This window comes from Rhincodon typus, chromosome 15 (assembly GCF_021869965.1).
Source record: "Rhincodon typus isolate 14 chromosome 15, sRhiTyp1.1, whole genome shotgun sequence".
In the NCBI taxonomy this organism is placed as follows: domain Eukaryota; kingdom Metazoa; phylum Chordata; class Chondrichthyes; order Orectolobiformes; family Rhincodontidae; genus Rhincodon; species Rhincodon typus.
Genome location: NC_063346.1, coordinates 12,736,944 through 12,757,483, shown reverse-complemented (window position 1 = coordinate 12,757,483; position 20,540 = coordinate 12,736,944). Strand labels below are relative to the sequence as shown.

Sequence of the window (20,540 nt, the reverse complement as noted above, 5' to 3'; positions counted from 1 at the left end):
TCCTATACTCAACACACTGACCCATAAAGGCAAGCATACCCAACGTCTTCTTCACTATCATGTCTACCTGCGACTCCACTCTCAAGGAACTGTGAACCTGTACTCCAAGAACTCGAGATTGAAAATTTCTTAAATAAAGAAATATGAACTTGCGGTCAATAACTGAGAGAATGACACAGTGATATTTCATAGTTAAGACTTTTACTGCAACAAGCAAACTAAATACTATTGTTGTAGGCCTTGTATATTTTGAACTACAGAAGAGAACTTCCCCTTTTTGCTTATAACACAATCAAAAGAAAAACACTTCAGGAAATATATTTGATATGGTCCCTCAAATAGATGCAGTCCAAAATGATTTTTGGCTCCTGGGGGCTCACTTTAGTTTTTTCCTTTTCCACTTCTAACTTTTTACGATGAGGGTTTTTTTTTAACCTCCTGGCAATTGTCCCTATAAGCACAAACTAGGCAAATCTTTCAGCCTCATTCCAAATTGTCATGAAGTTGGACATTTTAAATTAAGCATGCACTCCCACCTCACTCCTGCGTAGCGGACAATTGAGATATTTGGCCTCTAACCACTTCCCATCTCCCATATCCTTACAGTTTTCCTGTGTCTTTGAAGTGCAGGGACATGCTGGAAACTCTTCTCGTTTCAAAGCCCATCTCCATGGCAATGTGAATCACATAGGCCTTGTATCCAGGTAGAAATGCTGGAACACCAACTCTTTTCCATAAATTAAACAGATTAAACATGACTACAGTATTTGCAAATCTGACTTTCTCAATAGCTTCCTGGGACTTTGAAAACTAGCAGCCCCAGCACTATAAGCACAGATGCTGCAGCCATTATCCCTCGGCATGAAAACCTCTTCCCCTATTTACAGCAAAGTAGTCCGGGCCTCCTTTTAATCTTTACAATACATCCTTCAGGCCTGTAGTCAGGCAGGCATCAGAATTCTTTAATCTTTACTCTTATTAAAGACTCAGTCCCAGAACATACCAATGGCATAAACCTCCCATATTATAACAATGGGATGAGGCCACCAAGGCAGAGAGGTAGACGTTGTCACTTTCCTGTCAAGCTTCAACCTTCAGTCCCTTTATTTAAATACCCAATGCCAGACTGAGTGCTGGAATCTATTGACATTGAAACTAGAGCTCAATGAATAAGTAAATTAATTCAGCACTTGATTACGTACACTATTCAAGTTCCAAGTTATCCCAGGAGGCTTCTGAAAACAAAAAAATCAAATGAGTCACTTTTCCTTAGACTACTGGGAATTCTGAAGACATGGATCTCATTCATCTTCGATTAAGACTGTAATCTTGCCTGCTTCAATACAACAATTTCTCTACCATGTTTTTAATTACTGGAGAAATAGTCATGAACATGACATGCACTGCTTATTGTGAGATTTCTTTTTAAAAGAATACATAGAAAGTTTACAGAACACAGAACTCCACAAAGAGCCTAAGTACTCATTTCAATCTGCCAAGGGTTGCGTCACTTGTAATGGCAATGGTATTGTGGTACAGCATAGTATTCTCTCAGAATTGCAGATGCATATAGAGCCGGTTAGACTTTTTATTTCCTGTGGTCGGCCACCTTCTTTAGTTTCTATGTAATATATTTCTTATACTGCATTCTCAATTTATATTCTGCAGACCATCTAAAGTTGTAATGTTACACAAGCATTTGCATAAAGCTGGTGCAGAGAATCAGCTTTGTCTATATTGCACTGAAAACCCAGTTGGACCAAACTTGCATTAAGATATTTCACAATCTCATGAAAATTTACATCAGTGCATTCATGATTTTTCTGGAGGATGTTGCTCTCAAAATTTTAGATACTCCACAATCATAATCATCATTTTATGGCGTCAAACTTTTTCTAAAGTTCATTAAAAATAGCTGTTTGGGGATTCTGTAAACCAGAACGAAGATTAAACTGACTTGGTTTACAAATTCAGGTGAGAAATAATGCCTGAAACCTAATGCTTTACCTTTTTAAAAGTACAAATATCCATCAGGATAGTTACAGGATCAAGCTCCATAAATTTCAAGTTCAAAATTCCAATATTTGATCAAGGCACATGGCAAAGGTAATGAACACTCCACTTTGAGATGTGCGGACATGGTAAGTCAAATAAGATTATAAAACAAAATAATACAAGGAAATTAAGGGAATTAAGTGGCTAACAAGTACCAATGTTGGCTACAGTAATCAACAGTAACTGCACCTTTTAAAATCCTGCAACCAGACCAGTTGAAAATATAGGAGCCTGGTATTGTAAACTCATTGTTTGCAGTTTAAACAGTTTCTGTACAAATCATGAAACATACGAATGTAGACTGAGTGCAATTATATAATCCTGAACGATCACATACATCTGCAAAATCTAATTTAGAAAATAAGACTTTGAAATAGGAGAATTGCAGAATCAGTTTTCCAGTAGATTTTACAATTTAGCCATAAACGTGGAAATATCTGAGCTAAAGCACCTAGAATTTGCACATTGCAACTTGAAATCGCTCATCAATCATTGGCTCCTTGACCCAATGTAACCTGTGACACTCCTGTGTTTGATTCTTTAGCTTTTTAATATTGATTCCTAAAAGTATTTTTCTTAATGATAATACCTCAGTTAAAAATATTTTCAGAGCTGATCTACTAGAGATGTTTGTATTGCAATAGTTGAACTTCTCATGCTTCATTTTCATCAAAGCAGTATTTAATTGCATTTTTTTTCTCATGGTACAGTAACCTCAAGTGGTTCTTGGCAAGCTGTACTGATTGTCAAACAACAAATCAATAAAGGTCATGCCATTCTGATTTAATCAATCTTTATTCCGTACAAAGCTAAAATCAATCTCTCACCTTTGAACCGAGTGGCCTGAGCATTGGAAGAAAACTGTAATTGCGGTCACAACGGTGCAGATAGGCACGTTGCAGTTACATATGGAAACAAACTTATCCCCATTGCACAAGTGAACACAATTTAGCACAATGCTACACTATTATCTATATATTCATGATTCTGACTTTGTAGCACACTTGTCTCCATATTTACAACGAAAACTTCAGTTTTTTTTATCAGGAGATAGTGAATCAATTCTGGTATCTCAGTTTTAAAACACTCTTAGCTTTGCATAACATATGCTGAAGAGCCATCTCAGAGAATTATTTTGCACAACCTACCCTGATGAGCAACCACAATTTTTCAGTTGGAGGCTATGGTGCAGGGAAGGGGCCTTAAAGAATAATTGCAACTTTGCTGGCAATTATACTCAGTCCAAACCAGATCATGACTAAAGCAGATGGAAGAACACAGCCGGAAGTGTGATAAATAGCTGTTGTGACCAACCAGGTAAATAATTTCTTCCCCCCATCCCTCCACCCCCGCCATATGCATATGCTATTTAGGAAGGGGTTCAGGGATTTAGACAAACATGTATGTAAAAACAAAATTGCAAATAGCTTTTCGTTTTGATTTATTCTTGTAGAAAACACTTGTATCAATTAGATCCTGATCACAACCCACATACCATGTCATCTTCCTGACTTACTCAACACTTAACAAGAAAAAATTGCCAGAATTTACACTGAGAATAAGCATGAGATTACCGATGCCCAATTTTACAGCAGAAGAAATCTGACAGGAACTTCTGGAGAGGTTTATTATTTCGGAATGAGAGGAAATGTTTATTCATTTGTGGGACTATGAACCTTTGGAATTCTCTACCAGAGACGGCTGTGAATACTTCTTCATTTAGTATCATCATGGCAGAAATAGACAGATTTTTGATTTTTCAGAATCCCGGGATATGGGGAGTGGGTGAGAAAATGGATTTGATGCAGAAGTCAATGAACTGAATGGCAATGCAAATTCAAGGGGCTCTATAATGCACTCCTGCCCCTATTTGTTAGATCAGTTGGCATTTACATGCAATGTGAAATGACTTAACTTTAAGAGTTTATTAACTTGGTTTGAGATATTTATTTTGTAGTGCCTTTCATTTTAACATGGTGGCTAGGCGAATGCATATCAATCAGTAACATAGCGAGGGTAACTGGCATTGTAGTTATCGAGTCAGAGTCACAGAGCTATACAGCATGGAAACAGACCCTTCGGTCCAACTCATCCATGCCGACTAGATATCCTAAATTAATTTAGGTTTAGTTGAACAATTCAATCATGGACAGCCTGGTCAGAAGGCGGATAAAATCAGAAAATGCTGGAAAGGCTCAGCAGGTCTGGCAGCTGTGGAGAGAGAAACAGAGTTAACGTTTTCAGTCCAGAAAGGAATTCTGCCGGTTTTCTTCTTCATGGGTTGCCATATTACAAACCTCAACAAATCTTGACACATGCTTTTCTGAGTAAAAGTAAAGTCACCATAGGTCTAGAGGTGTTGCTCTTCCATCAGGAAGAGATGGCTCGTGCTGAATTTAACCTGAGTACTGCAGGGCAGTTAGTGGAAATGTTATTAGGGTTAACCCTAACTCCAACAGTCTGCTCTTACACCTTTTGTGCAAAATCGTCAAGACCGGGAAAATCACCTACCCGTGTCACTATCTGTAGACTTCAGCAACTTTAAACAACTCCAGGATTCAGCTGACATTTCTACACTCAGAGTTACACGCAGTTGAAATCAATCACTAAAACATAGATCAAAAACAGAAGTTGCTGGAAAAGCTCAGCAGGTCTGGAAGCATCTGTGAAGAAAACAAAAGTCAGAGTTCACATTCTGAACCCTTCCTCAGGGTCACCAGACCCAAAACATTAATTCTGATTTTTTCCTTCACAAATGCTGTCAGACCTGCTGAGCTTTTCCAGCAATTTCTGTTTTTGTTCCTGATTTACAACATCCGCAGTTCTTTCGGTTTTTACTAAAATATACACGATAGTCCCTTTAAATAAGACTGAGCAGGGTCAGTCCTGCTGCTGAATACATGGGCAAGAGTAGGCTTTAGCTAAAACGCAGAGGTCCAAATAAGAAGCGCTACCTCAAATCTATTGGCTTCAAGCATTTCAGTCATATGCTCCCCAGACATGCATACACGCCTTCCGCAAAATAACCCCCTGCATGTCTCATACCAAAACGTACCTGAGCAAAGTGGACACCATTCCAGGTGCCAAGTGGCACTCATAGCACTGAAAATACTGGCATTAAGAAGCCAGATTTACGGCCAAAGAGTACAATTTGAACTAATGCTAACCCTCCCCAAGCTGTCCTGTCCAGTTCTGGTCAAGGTTGGCCAGGTTAAAACATTTCTTCTCAACAAATTCCACTTATATCAGAGCCAATAAAGATATTTTAGCAACAACACAGTATTGGGAGGGGAGAGTGGATTTATAGGTTTCTTTCCCCTTTGAGAATAGTTACCACAACAGAGATCAGAGACAAACTTAATGGCTGAGTGAAACTGAAGAGGTCATCATGATGGAGTACACAGAAGCTCAAGAAGAAACAACTGATCTAGCCAACTACGGGGGAGATCAATAATCACACAGAGCTGAAGAAAATGCACCAGAAGAGTGGCTGGCAATTATAATGTCTGTCTTGAGATGTGTGTATAGTGTACAGTCAAGTATGCCGTGACCCAGGGACACTAGGATTGATGAGTAGAAATAGTAGGTCACCCATTAACAGACTGTCTAATGCAGCAGAGAGGACTTCTTGATTGTGACTGAAGAAGGTTTGCAAAGTTTAAAACTCATTGAGTACATGGTACACAGTAGCCAATCGTTATTTCTGAACCATCAGCTGGAAGGTGCCTTGGGATTACAAGGTTGAAGGAGAAAGCAGTTTCCTAGCTAAAGATGCTGCTGGCTGAGTCTCAGAGATGTGCTGCACAGCAGGATTTAACCAACAAATTGAATGATGAAAACTATAAGTTACAGGCTAAATCCTTTGGCACCTAATGATGCAGTGCACCCTAACACTTCCGACATAATTGAAACTCATGTGAAATGCGTCTGTAGAGTAACTTAATCCTAAGTCCACAAAAGTTTTGTCATTCTTTAAAAAATAAATGAGTGAAATATTTGATTTTCAAAGAATCACAGACTCCCTACACCGTGAAAGCAGGTTATTCAGCCCATCAAGTCCACACCAATCCTCTAAAGAGCATCCAATCCAGGTCCACCGCGTAACCTGCATTTCCAATGGCCAATCCACCTAACCTGAACATCTTTGGACTGTGGGAGGAAACCGGAGCACCTGGAGGAAACCCATACAGACACGGGGAGAATGTGCAAACTCCACCCCGACAGTCACCTGAGGATGGAATCGAACCCTGGAATCGGTCCATGGCGCTGTGAGGCCACAGTGCTAACCACTGAGCCACCGTGGCACCCTGAGGATGTTGAGGAAACAGACTGAGAAATTACAAAGTGCAAAGTGCAGAGATAGAAAGCATTGGCAGTAACTGCCGAATTCCAGGAGGTACAGAACTTAACTAATCAAGTTCTTTCATCCTTATTTATCAAGCATATTTCATTCCAAAAATCAGATGTCTCTTCCAAATACACAGATAGGTGATTAGGTTAGTAAAGCTTTAGATTTTTACAACTAGAATGTGAAGCAAAAATATTTCTTTAGGTGTAACACACATTCAGTTTTCAATTAACATATAAGCACACTGGGACAACAAAGAAAAATTAATTTTTCAGGTTGTTATTTTGACAACAAATATTACAAATAAGCATAGCACAGCATTTAGAAAACTGTTACACACCAACATTATGATTACAAAGAGTGAAATGTTTTCCTGAAAAAGATAGTTGGTGCATAGACAGAGACGTGCTCGCGCTAGCAGAGTTGAAAACAAACTGGGAGCTTTACACATAAACTACAGGTCACAGACCAATGTGTAAATATTGCTTCAGCTATTTGGGTTCAGAAACTCATAACAGAACAACAAGTCTTCTGTAAGCTTGAAGTGAAATCAATACTGGATGTTCCTCTTGCAGCGATGAATTGAAAAGTTTCTACACTGTTCCAAAATTGTTCATGAACACAGTCTCCGACAAAAGAAATTAGGACAATAAAAAGAACCCTCTCTCATCCCAAAATCTGGAATTCAATCACAGTCAAAAGGAACGAGAACTACTGAATCTCAAGATAGCTGAAAAACTAAGGATCAACTATCAACATCAATGCTACTACTCACCTCCCTGGCGATAGCTACTACATTTGAGCATCTGCACGGTGGCTCAGTGGTGAGCACTGCAGCCTCACAGCACCAGGGACCAGGTTCGATTCCACCTTCAGGTGACTGTATGGAGGTTGCACATTCTCCCCGTATCTGTGTGGGTTTCCTCCGGGTGCTCCGGTTTCCTCCCACAATCCAAAGATGTGGAGGTTAGGTGGATTGGCCATGCTAAATTACCCAATAATGTCCAAGGATGTGTATGTTAGGTGCGTTAGCCATGGGAGTGCGTTAGCCATGGGAAAAATGCAGGATTACGGGGACAGGTGTTTGTGTCTGGGTGTGATGATCTTCAGAGGGTTGCTGTGGACTCGATGGGCCGAATCACCTGCTTCCACACTGTAGGGATGCTGTGGTGCTATAATCTGCCCTTTGCAAACATTTCTGAGACTGATCAGTACCATGTGTTTTTAAAATTATCATCTTTTTCAACTCAACTGCTATTTCTAATGTTTGTGTACGTGTGCCATGTTACTAATTCTTGTGTTTAGAAGTCAATAAACTCACTCTTTGTCAATTTGAAACCCGGAATGTGTAAGCTGGTTTCAGCAGTGCCAATGCTATTTCATTCCTCAAATGGGAAACTAACTTGGATAGCCATATAGCTGTTTACCTCAGTTCACTTCAGGCAAGCTTTAGATCACTGCCCATACATTCTGAAGTGAAGTAAACTGAAAACAAAAATGGTGTGGTGCTAAAAACTGATGACTACCGACCTGTGCGATTCAGAGGACACAATAATCACTCTTGAAGGTATTGAATGGCGCAGGACATCTTGAAGTAGCTGTACCAGGTAGAAGTGGCCCAGGTGGTTCACTTGAAAAGTGGTTTCGAGGCCATCCTCTGTCAATTGCCATGACGAACCAAACACACCAGCATTGCAAATCAGTATGTGAAGAGGCCTGCAGAAAGAACAGAACACAAAATAAAAAAGGGGTTATTAGGCCTGAATTCTAAAATTAGTATTTTTTTTTTTTTAAAAGGAGCAGAGAGGATACAGAAACAAAAATAACTGTGGGCTTGAATTCAGTGATTGGCAGGCAAAAAATTCAATGCGGGACGAATGGAATGTAACACCGAAAGTTGTCACAGGAACTTCAAACAAACAGAGTGTAACTTGAAATAACATGGGGCTGACAATGCCCTGCTCAACAGCTAGATCTCCTTGTGGATTATGTCCCAAACTGTTGTGTTTTTCCCATTGAAAAGTAAGCACAGGGTTAAAAAACTAATTTCAACAATAATGGAGAATGCTTTTGGGACTGAACATTCTCACATATATTGATCTGGTTTCAAGTGCTTTGAAGGTCACAGTCAAAGAACTACTGCCTAGTAACCCCGGTGTTGCAGGTAAAGACCGTAGTCTATTGTAGCACAGTGGGAGTAGAAGCAGCACACAACGGGGGGGGGGGGAAGGCGGGGGGGGGGGGGGGGGGGGGGGGGGGGGATGGGGGAATGCGTTGAAGACTTTGGAACAGAATGATCTACTTTTCTATTGCAATTTCAATGCAACTCTGTGGAACTCTCAGTATTCAAAACATTTTAAACATTCAGAAAATAACCCAAACCTTCTTGAAGAAAAACTCTAAAGTTTGCAGTGAAACAAAGTTCGTTTAAGAAATAAATCTCTTGGCATAAATAATGTGATTGCTTTGAGAACTGCATATATAAACTATACTTAATCTTATTTCAAGCTATTAATTTACTTCTTAGCAGGTCATAATTGAGGCTATCAATCAGGATTCCACTGCACTGCACACAAAAGAGGATTAAAAAATACATCATATTGTTAAACTCTGCACAAGTCCATACATTTCATCCTTCTTTTCTTAGTAGTGAGGATATTTTACTCTGAAAAAAGTTAAACGTCACTCCAAACAATCCTTTCAATACTTAAATAATATGATGGATGAATTATGCCATTTTTCATGTTTAGAAGTAGCCAAGAATTTTGTTTTCTTTCCGCCTTTGCGTTTTAAAACGTGGAAATAGATAAAATAATTGGATACTACTTAAGGTGCAACTATTACAGAAATGTAAATTACTAACATTTTTGTGCTTGCAGTATTTTAAGTCATAATGCAGCTATCGCAGCACTGAATTTCTCCTGTAGAGGGCACAGGCATTCATTCCAAGATCATAATGAGGAATCAGTCGGTAGCATTTGGTGGGTTTTGTGGTTCAGTTGGAGTTCAAGCATCATGGAGAATACAATAAGTGAGATCAACGGTCAATTTTTCAGCAGTTCATGCACCTTGTTTGCATTGTGCAGCTTGAGGATTGAGAGTAAACAACTGGGATGAAGGAAATGTGGGGGAAGAGAAGAAGCAACTCACAAAATAGATCTCATCATCGTGAATACAACTGTTATTCAGTATTCATGCAACAAATTTATTCCACAATTCCTCTTTATAAATCCCCAGTTGTGGCATAAATTTACCCATCCTCTCCATTTTTATAAACTAAACCAAGCACAACATTGCAAAAAAAATGCATTTTATCAGAATTTATTCACTAAAGATAAAATTATTGCTCTAATGCAATTTGCTACAAAGTAGCTACAAGAAATAGCAAAATGTGGATCGCTGAGAAATCCTAACAACCCAAGGGTCCTTTAAAAATTTATGAACATTTGATAAGAACAGTACTATATTTTCCATAATGCTAATTTTACAACTAGAACAAAACGAAGCATTTAATTTGCGGACATAAATGTAAGACTTCAATTTCACATTTTTATTGTTATTAATATTATGCTGAACAATTCAAATTCCGCAGAAGTCTGTCATTGTCAATCCAAATGCAGCAAAACATAAAAAGATTTACAGCAGTGATTAAAAAGGATCAATGGAAACGGTCAGACCTGTTCACTCCAACAACCATTATATCAGCGGAGCTCCACTAAATTTCACCTTTACTTTGTCATCCAGTTGCACACTAATAGAAGTATCAACTGTTAAACCATTTCATTTCACCCAATTTGTACTTCTAGCCTTTCTGGATCATAACCCAAACTTGCTTTGTGCCAGATTTGTATTTTTTCTCAATTTCAGTCAACATTAAATTCAATCCAAAATCAAATTCTCAGAGGAAGTTGAATGCAAATTCCTTTGGTTTCCAAGCTAATTGTTCAATAGATTCTTTGACCTCCAAAACACACATACCTGATGGCCAGTCAAGCATCAATCTTTCCTCCTTTTTCTCATCCGTTATGCAATGTTTCAACCGAAACAACTCCAGGGCCCGTTATACACAAGTGGTAATTTTGGAGCCAATTTTCAAAATCTTTGCAACAATATGGGGCAATTTTACTGAATGTGTTTATGCCACAGTTGATACACATAAATAGAAGTTGAAAAGGGTCATGAGACATTCTGCTGTGATAAGCAAAGTGAAGGGAAAATGGGTTATTTTAAAAAAAGATGTGATTTTTTTCATCATTAGTCCAAATGTCAGTTAGGCATGGTTAGGAAAGTATAGGTGAGCATGTGGACATAACATGAAGGAGCAGATGTTGACCAATCAGCAAATAGAGTCTGCTCTGCCCATTCAGTGAGATCATAGCTAATCTGACAATCCTCAACTCCATTTTCCTTCCTTTTCCCCAAAACACTCAATTCCCTTGCTGATTAAGAAACTGTCCATCTCAGCCTTGAACATACTTCATGACCCAGCCTCAATGGTCCTCTGTGGTAAAAATTCCACAGAATTCACAACCCTCTGAAAGATGACATGCAGCACGCAGGAATAAAAGGAGCTTGCCATGATTGACAAAATATGACCAGTCATGTCCCTCAGGTGCCCCACTTTCCAATACCTGTATCAACGATTTAGATGAAGGAAGACAGCCCAGTAGAACCAAGTTTGCAGGTGATCCTAAGTTACAATGCGCAGTGAGCTAAGTCAATATAAGATGGAAGATCAATGCAGGAAACTGTGAATCCTTCTGGTTTGGAATTGGGCATCCAAATATACACATCACTACAAGCTAATGGTAAAGGTAGAAAATGTCACAGAAAGGGCTAATGCCTTCAGCTTAATGATTTACAATTCAGAAATGAAAATTTGCTACTTTAGGTGGATCGACATAGTTTTTGAGTACTGAATTTAGTTCTGGGCACAGGACTACAAGAAAGATAGCCTAATCAAAAATCAAAATACAGTAGATGCTGGAAATCTAAAACAAAAACAGAAAATGTTGGGAAATATTCAGCAGGTCTGGCAGATTGTGTCAAAAGAGAAAGAAGGTTATTGTTTTAGATAGATGATGAAAAGTCGTCAATCTGAAATGTTCTCTGTTTCTTTCTCCACAGATGCTGCCAAAGCTGCTGAGCATTTCCAGCATTTTCCGACTTAATCTCAGGAAGCATGTATTGGTTATAGAAGTGGTACAATTCTAATTGACCAGAATTATACCAATTTACCACAATTGTTCTGGGGCGAGAAAGGGTAAATTGTGAGGGCAAATTATTTAAATTCATATTGTAGGACTCTGTCTCCTATCCTTTCAGATTCAATCTACAGGTAGTGCTGCTATAACGCATGTTTCATTAACACAGATTGGCTGTAACACGATTGATGAACAGTGGACGCTGTTTGGATAACGTGAACGTTCTGCTGTACAGATATAGCAATTTCCCTATAACGTGATTTTCTGTTTTAGTCAGAGTTGGGCATTTAATAGTAAAACTAGGAAACATATTTTCACATTAAAGATAACGGAAACCTGGAAGGGTCTCCTCCAAAATATTATAGTCATACAGCACAGGAAAAACCCTTCATCATCAGTGCCGACTAGACATCCCCAATCTGATATAGTTCCATTTGCCAGCATTTGGCCTGTATCCCTCTAAACCCTTCTTATCCATGTACCCATCTGATGCCCTTTAAAGATGCTGGGACATTTTCATTCATTCATGGGATGTGGGTGTTGTGCATTCCTAATTGCCCAGAGGGCATTTAAGATTAACATTGCTGTGGATCTGGTGTCACATGTGGGTCAGTCCAAGTCAAGGTGGTAGATTTCCTTCCTGAAAGGTGAATCAGATTGTTTTTTTCCAATAATTGACAGCAGTAATGAGGTTTCCATTTGAGCAGCTTCTTAGTCCAGTTCTTTTTAGATGTTGAATTCAGATTTCACCATCTACCATGGTGGGATTCAAACCCATGTCCCCTGAATATCGGACTGAGGTTCTGGTTTACTCGTCCAGTAACATTACCACTGCACCACAGCCTCCTCACTTCAAGACCGATAGAATTTTGTTAGGTAAGGGTATCAGAAGATGTAAAGCAAACACAGCTAAATGGAATTGAGGGACATATCAGTCAAGACCTAAATGAATGGCAGCACAGGCTTATGAAGTTAATATTCCAAATAATTAAAAATCATTAATTACTTCCAAAGGCAAGAGGAGCATACCCTCAAAAAAAACAATTCCAGTTAACTTCAAACTTCCATTTAGACCCAAAACTAAAATAAACCAAAAGTGCTTTTCTGTTGGTTTGGTTCCAAAAAGAGATATAGATTGTCAGGGCTGACAGCATCACGGGGAAAAATGTCTTGGAGAAGTTATTGAACCCAGAACACGGAAAGAGATGAATTTATATCTGCAGAGACAGTCATTAACCCAAACGCTTCAGGGATTGGGTGATTTCAACTGTGTGTTAATTCATCTCCCTCACACTGTCAAGCTCAGTTACTCCTCCCTGCCAGTTCCTCAACAGTCCTTGCGGGAAGAAAAATGCTCATGTTGACGGAATTTTTAGAAAAATCAAAATATGGAATTTAAATAAAATTTACTTCAAAACTTCCTTCCATTTCTCATTAAAATTTTGAAATAGAACTAACAAAACCCCAAAACAACACATTTCTGCTTGCATATTATAGATTTGTGACAGATGCACAATTAGTTTTTAATCCAGCGATTTTGGTTACCTTTTTGCTGAAACAGAAAAGAAATGTAAAGCTGCGACATGAATCTAAGCACTGGATGCATTTTATTTCCACCCCATCTTAGCAACATTTGTCATTTAAAGAAGTTGTGCACCAAACACTGTGGTTGAGATATCTAAGGCAATTTAGCATCGTTATTGAAGTAATCACAATTTTGACTCAGGTGTTCGCTTTGCAAACACTACATCAATTTTTTCCACAGTTCTTATCGCTCATTAAGGATGGGGTTCAGGTCCAAAAAACTTCGTTTCAGTCCAAGCAGCCACTGATTGCACAAAGCTAGCAATTCTTTGTGCTGTAAGGACAATCAGTAAACACAACAATGTTTAAGAATAGTTATACAGACCAAGTGTGATTTCTATTTGTTATAATAACCTATTATCCTCTACTTGTGGCTGCACCATTTTACCATAAACAGACAGGCACTTCAATCAACGTTTGCAGCAAAGTTAATCAAATTGGACACATGTAGTATCTGAGATGTAGATGTGAAAAATGGATTAACAGCCATATCTTGAGCAAACTTTATAACAAAAATAGGAAAATTAATACTGCATTCGAACAATACGCATGACTCTGGTACTCAAGAACAAAAGAGAACAAGAGAGAAGTATGGCACAGGAACAGGTCCTTTGGCCCTCCAAGCCTGTGCCAATCATCGTGCGCTGACTAAACTAAAAAAAACATTCTGCCCTTGTTCGGTCCGTGTCCCTCTATTCCCTCCTTATTCATATAACCATCCAGATGCCTCTTAAATGTCACCAACATGCCTGCTTCCACCACCCCCTCCGGCAGTGCATTCCAGGCTCCTATCACTCTCAGCGTGAAAGACTTTCCTCACACATCTCACTTAAACTTTCCCCCTCTCACCTTGAACCCGTGCCCCCTTGTAATTGAAACTTCAACCCTGGGAAAATACGTCTGACTATCCACTCTATCTATGTCTCTCATCATTTTGTAGACCTCTATCAGGTCTCCTCTCAGCCGCCGTCATTCCAGTGAAAACAATCCTTGTCATTTTAACCTTTCCTCATAGCCAATGCCCTCGAGACCAGGCAACATCCTGGTGAACCTTCTGTGCACTCTCTCCAAAGCTTCCACGTCCTTCTGGTAATGTGGCGACCAAAACTGCACACAATACTCCAAATGTGACCTAACAAGAGTTTTATATAACTGCAACACGTTTCGCCAACTCTTGTACTCCATGCCCCAGACGATGAAGGCAAGCATGCCATATGCCTTCTTAGTCACTTTGGCCACCTGTGTTGCCAATTTTAGGGAACTGTGGACCTGCAAGCCCAGAGCCGTCTGCATGTTAATGTTCCTAAGGGTTCTGCCATTTACAGTATAATTCAAGCCAAAATTTGATCCTCCAAAATGCATCAATGCGCATTTGTCTGGATTAAACTCCATCTGCCATTTCTGTGCCCAAGTTGCCAAGCTATCTATATCCTGTTGTATCCTTTCACAATTGTCCACACAATCAGCAACTCCACCAATCTGTGTGTCATCTGCAAACTTACGAATCAGACCACCCACATTTTCCTCCAGATCATTTATATATGCTACAAACAACAGAGGACCTAAGACTGATCCCTATGGAACACCACTAGTTACCGGTGTCCATTCTGAAAAACATTCTTCCACTGCTACTCTCTGACTTCCATGACCAAGCCAGTTTTGTATCCATCTAGCTCGCCCACCCCGAATCCCATGTGATTTTAGTTTTTGTACCAAACTGCCATTGATGAGGGAAGAGCTGTGGATGTAGTTTATATGGACTTTATCAAATGCCTTACTGAAGTCCATATAAACTACATCCACAGCTCTTCCCTCATCAATTATTTTTATCACCTCTTCAAAAAATTTCGATCAGATTGGTGAGACATGACCTTCCCCGTATGACACCATGCTGCCTGGTACTTACTAGTCCATTTTCTTCCAAACGTGCATATATCCTATCCCTGTGTATTTTCTCCAAAGCTTCTCCGCCACAGGTGTCAGACTCACCAGCCTATAATTTCCTAGATTATCCCTGATTCCTTTCATAAACAAGGGAACAACATTGGCTAATATCCAGTCCTCTGGAACCTCGCCTGTAGTCAAAGAGGATGTGAAGATATCTGCTAATGCCCCAGCTATTTCTTCTCTTGTCTCTCGCAGAAACGTGGGATAGACCCCATCTGGCCCTGGGAACTTGTCTACCTTAATGCAATTTGGGATACCCAAAACTTTCTCCTTTAATATATTGACATTCTCGAGAGTATTCACACTCATCCCTGACCTCAACATCAGTCATGTCCTTCTCCTTGGTGAATACCGATAGAATGTACTTATTAAAGATCTCTCCCACTTCCTGTGGCTCCACACATAATTTCCCTCCTTTCTCCTTGAGGTTGGCCTACTCATTTCCTCGCTACCCACTTTCTTCTAACATATGCATAAAAAGCCATTGGATTCTCCTGAACTCTGTTTGCTAAAGACATTTCATGGTTTCTTTTAGCCTTGCTAATTCTGTATTTAAGTTCCTTCCTAATTTGTCTATACTGCTCAAGGGCTTTGTCAGTTTGTAGCTGCCTAGACCTATCATATGCTTCCCTTTTCCTTTTGACTAGTTTACAATTTCTCGTCATCCATGGTTCCTGGATCCTGCGATTCCTAGCCTTCAGTTTTACAGGGACATGCAGGTCCTGCACTTTAAATCAACTGGTCTTTAAAAGCCTCCCACATGCCAGACTTGATTTGCCCTCAAATAACTGCTCCCAATCCACATTCCCCACTTCTTGTCTATTTAGATGTAATTGGCCCTTGCTCAATTAAACACCCTCACCCGAGGGCCACTCGTCCTTGGGCATGATTACTCAAAATCTCATGAAGTTATGGTGACTAAGCCCAAAATACTCTCCTACAGAAACATCGATCACGTGTCCTGACTCATTCCCGAATACCAAGTCTAGTATGGCCTCCTCTCTGGTTGGATTATCAACATACTGTCTCAAAAAGCCCTCCTGGACACATCTGACAAATTGCTCTCCATACGAGCCCCTAGCTCTAAGGGAGTCCCAGTCAATAAGAGTAAAATTGAAGTCAACCACCACAACTACCCTGATTTTTTCCACACTTTTCTAGCACCTGACTACATATCTGCTCCTCTGTCTCCCATGGGCTGTTGGGAGATCTATAGAAAACTGCCAACATTGTGATTTCACCCTTCCTATTCCTGAGCTCCACCCATAATGCCTCACTGCAAGATCCCTCCGATGTGTCTTCCCTTAACACAGCCGTGATGTGATCCCTAATCAGCAATGCAACTCTTGTAAGAAAACATTTCTCATCTGCACATTATAACAATTCTGTTTAAAATAATTTCTTTTCATTAATGGGATGACAGCATCATTGACCAGGAAGCACTTATTGCCCATACCTAATTACCCAGAAGGCAGTTCAGAGCCAAACACATTGCTGTGGGTCTGCAGTCACATGTAGGCCAGACCAGGTAGGAATGGGAGTTTCCTTCCCTAAAGGACATCAGTGAACCAGATGGGCATTTCCAACAATCAACAATGGATTCATGGTCATCATTAGATTCTTAATCCCAGATTTTTTTATTAAATTCAAATTCCACCATCGGCCGTGGCGAGATTCGAACCCTGGTCTCCAGAACGTTACTTGGGTCTCTAGATTAACAGTCCAGCGAAAATACCACTACGTCATCGCCTCCCACCTTGTTCATTATTGGTGAGCTTATTGATTATCAATGAATAACTAGCAAATAATTTTAGTAAATAAATTTCAAGAGCCGTATAGTGGACATATGAGAAAATGTCAGGTGTGAATACTCCAAGACAAAGCTGTCTACTGTTGTTCAGCTGGCTGGAACCACACATCTGGTTACATCCATATCTCAGCAATTGTAGCCAAAGGCAGAATCCATTTCAATGGCTTCTCTTCCCAGTGCTGCCCAGTCTTCTACTGTTGTTGACTAAAAATTCATCCATCCATCTCATGGTTTCAATCTCCCTGCCACAGTCCTCCTCATCCAGGACAATTTTTGATCTACATACAGACTAATCCAATCAATCTGAACACCGCATGTATTCTGATGATACCCAGATATATCTCATCACCATCTCTCTCGATCCCTCCACACTCTTGAAACTTTTTCTTTTAATCTGTTAATGGGAGATGAGCTACACAAGTTGCCCAGCATTTATTGCCCACCATTAATTACTGAAAGGGCAGCTAAGAATCAACGAGATTGCAGCAAATAGTGAATCATTTGTAGGCCACGCCAGTGAAGATGGCGGACTTCCTTCCTTAAATTATATATTTCTTTTAAACTTATTTTTCTCATTAACCAGTTCAGAGATGTTATCACACACCTCTGGAGCAGCTGGGACTTGAGCCTGGGCCACTCGGTCCAGGGGTAGGGCCACTACCACTGAGCCACAAGAGGCACTACAAAACCCCACAAAAGCAGGGCAACAAAATGCTGCTCAAAACACAGAGCTTCTCTTCACAGAAGTCTTTAGTAGAAGGCAAAAGATTTATATGATCCTAAGAGAAACCAGAGAATAAATGATGTTAGTGAACCAGATGGCAGTTTATGATAATTGACAGCTGTCACCTTCTTGACATTAGGCAAACTTTTAATTCCAGATTTAATTGAATTCAAGTTACAATTCTCCAAATTACAATATCTGCCATGGTGAAAACATGTTCCTAGACATTTAACCTGGAGTTCTAGATTACAAGCCCAGTGACATTAGGAGTTGACCATTGTCTCCCTCAGAATGCTTATCTGCCATTCATTACTGGATGGGAAGAACTTTCCTCCAATTAAGTATTGGGAAGGCCAAAGCTACCATCTTTGGTCCCCATAATAAACTCTGATCCTGAGCCAACTACTCCATTTCTCTATCCTAGAAAGTCATTTGAGGCTGAATGAGGCAATTCACAACCGTGATGTCACTATTTGAGACAGATTTCCCGAAATGTGTGTCAATGTTACCTCCAGAACTACCTAATTCCAGCTCAGTGATATTGTCTGACTTTGCACAGCCTTAAAGTTATTTGCTGTTCAAACTCTCATCTGCACTTTTGTTTCTGCTGACTCTGACCAATCTAAAGCACTGCTGGCCAGTCTTCCATATTCAACCCTCCACAATCATGAGCTCATTCAAAATTTTACTTCTGTGCCCTAGCTTACACTAAGTCCCATTCACCAACTTGCCCTTACCCTCAGGGTATATATAGCTCAGTGTTGCATTTTATTTCATAACACTCATGTGGTGTGTTTTCTTTTTGCAATGTTCTATTCCATTAAAGATATTATGTCAATACAAGTCGTTTTTGTTACCTTCAATGTTCCAATTAACAAAGCATGGTAGATATTCTTCTGGTATTCTGGTAACCCAAGAAAAGAGAGAGGATAATTTCAAAGGCACAAGTTATTCTGAATGAATGGAAGTCCTAATAATGTAGGGAGGTGATGTCCTAGTGGTATTACCACTGGGCTATTAATCCAGAGACCCATGTTTTCGCAGACGGTGGAATTTGAATTCAATAAAAATCTGGAATTAAAAGTCTAATGGTGAAACTATCATCGATTGTCAAAGAAAACCTCACCTGGTTCACTAATGCCCTTTAGGAAAGAAAACTGGCATCTCTACCTGGCCTAGTTTACATGTTACTCCAATGGGCAATGAATGCTGGCCTAGCCAGTGAAATCCACTTGCAATGAATTTTTTTAAAAAATTCTACCTGGGAAGGCACCTATTTTAAGCATTTTTTCCACGTTTGAACTGTTCAGGAATTGTTCAGAACATTGTAGATAACCTGTGGAAATCAGAAATCGACAAGATTTACAATTTACCTCTACTCATAAAGTGACTTTAGATTTGCTATCATCACAACAGTGACTTACATCACTACAGGGATATATCCAGTACAAGCTCTGTCAATACTGCTCACAGCTGTCAATGTACATCAAAAAGATAATGTTTGATTCCTTGACACCCCTACCCCTGGTCATTGTCCAGAAAACGTCGGAGCTTGCAGCTGATTTATGATCATTTTGTATGGCCCATCATGCATGCACACTGTATTGTCGAAACATCAAGAATTGGTTTTGGTCTTGGTTCTTTGTTTCGCATTGGGGAACAAAGCATTTTCCACCACAGCAAAGCAGAGACTCAGAAGGTGACCTCTTCTTGTGTTTTTGTCGATTGCCATTAATCAATAGCCCTAACATATTATGGAGAACAAACTTCAATAAGGAGTAGTATCGAAAAGTCATTTGCCTCATTCCTTTACTCCCACCCATTGCTACCCTACATCTTCTACAACCAGAGGAGGTTATTAATCTAATTGAAAAATATGCTTTGGAGCACACTGCAACTATGAATCATTGTTCAATAAAAGAAAACCTCAGCAGAGAAAGTGATGCTATCCTGTGTAACTCGCGTACAAATTCTAAAAACAATTATTTCTTGTGGATAGGACTGGATGGTCACTTTCATGGTCTTGACAGTTATCAAAGAATACTACTGAATCCAGTGTTTGGAAATTGTCATTTATTTTTGACAGCTGTGACTGATGTTTAGGAGGCCAATAGTGCATTCCAACAAAGTAAGGAAACAACAACAGTCTATTCAAGGGTGCAGCAATTTCATGCAGATTGTCACTCAGTCCCTTCTCTATCTTAACAAGACAGAGCTTCACATTTCTGACAGGAAATTCCTCAAGGGGGTGGAAGCAAATCCTGAGCAAGTGGAGGTGAGGCACGATCTTGGAGGAAGTGGTGTTTGAAAGGGTTTGGGTCCAGGGTGGATGATGGATAGTGGGGGGTGGGGAAGAATGAAGAGATGTCAGGTGCATGCCTGAGGAATGGGGCAGTGGGTCTGGAGTTGGGGGCAGATGGTGGAGGTGGGAGGGAATGGGTTTCCGAAGACGGAAGGTGGTCATCTGTGCAGCTGGAGACGGGTGAAGCAGGTCCAGACACAGCAGGGTTGAGGGTTTGAGTCTACAGTAGGGAAAGAGTGGGGGTGATAGGGGTCAGGTTTGGACCAGGGTGGAGTTGGGGTGGAGACTAGGTGGGAGAGATGCTGGTTTCCAGAGTTGTCAGGTCAGGGGCTGGGTACTATATGTGACAAGTCGGAGATACACATGGGATCAGTTGAATAGTTACTCAGGAGCAATGCTCCCTCTAAGCTGCATGGCTGCACCAGCCCCGTGGTTACACACAGAGTAATCAGTCTATGGCAAAGACTTCTGGTTCCGGAAGTCAGCATTCCACTTGAAAACCCACACAGCTGGAAAGAAAGTCAGAGGGAACGCTGCTCAGGAGTTACCAATACAATTTAGGGTAG

At 40.1% G+C, this 20,540-nt stretch overlaps 1 non-coding gene across 1 annotated transcript; it reads right to left on the bottom strand.

Moving 5' to 3' along the window:
• Positions 1-17,635: 17,635 nt before the first annotated feature.
• Positions 17,636-17,746, bottom strand: LOC125485079. Its single transcript, XR_007263840.1, has one exon. It is a non-coding gene; the product is annotated as a U5 spliceosomal RNA (small nuclear RNA).
• Between the last annotated feature and the right edge of the window lie 2,794 nt (positions 17,747-20,540).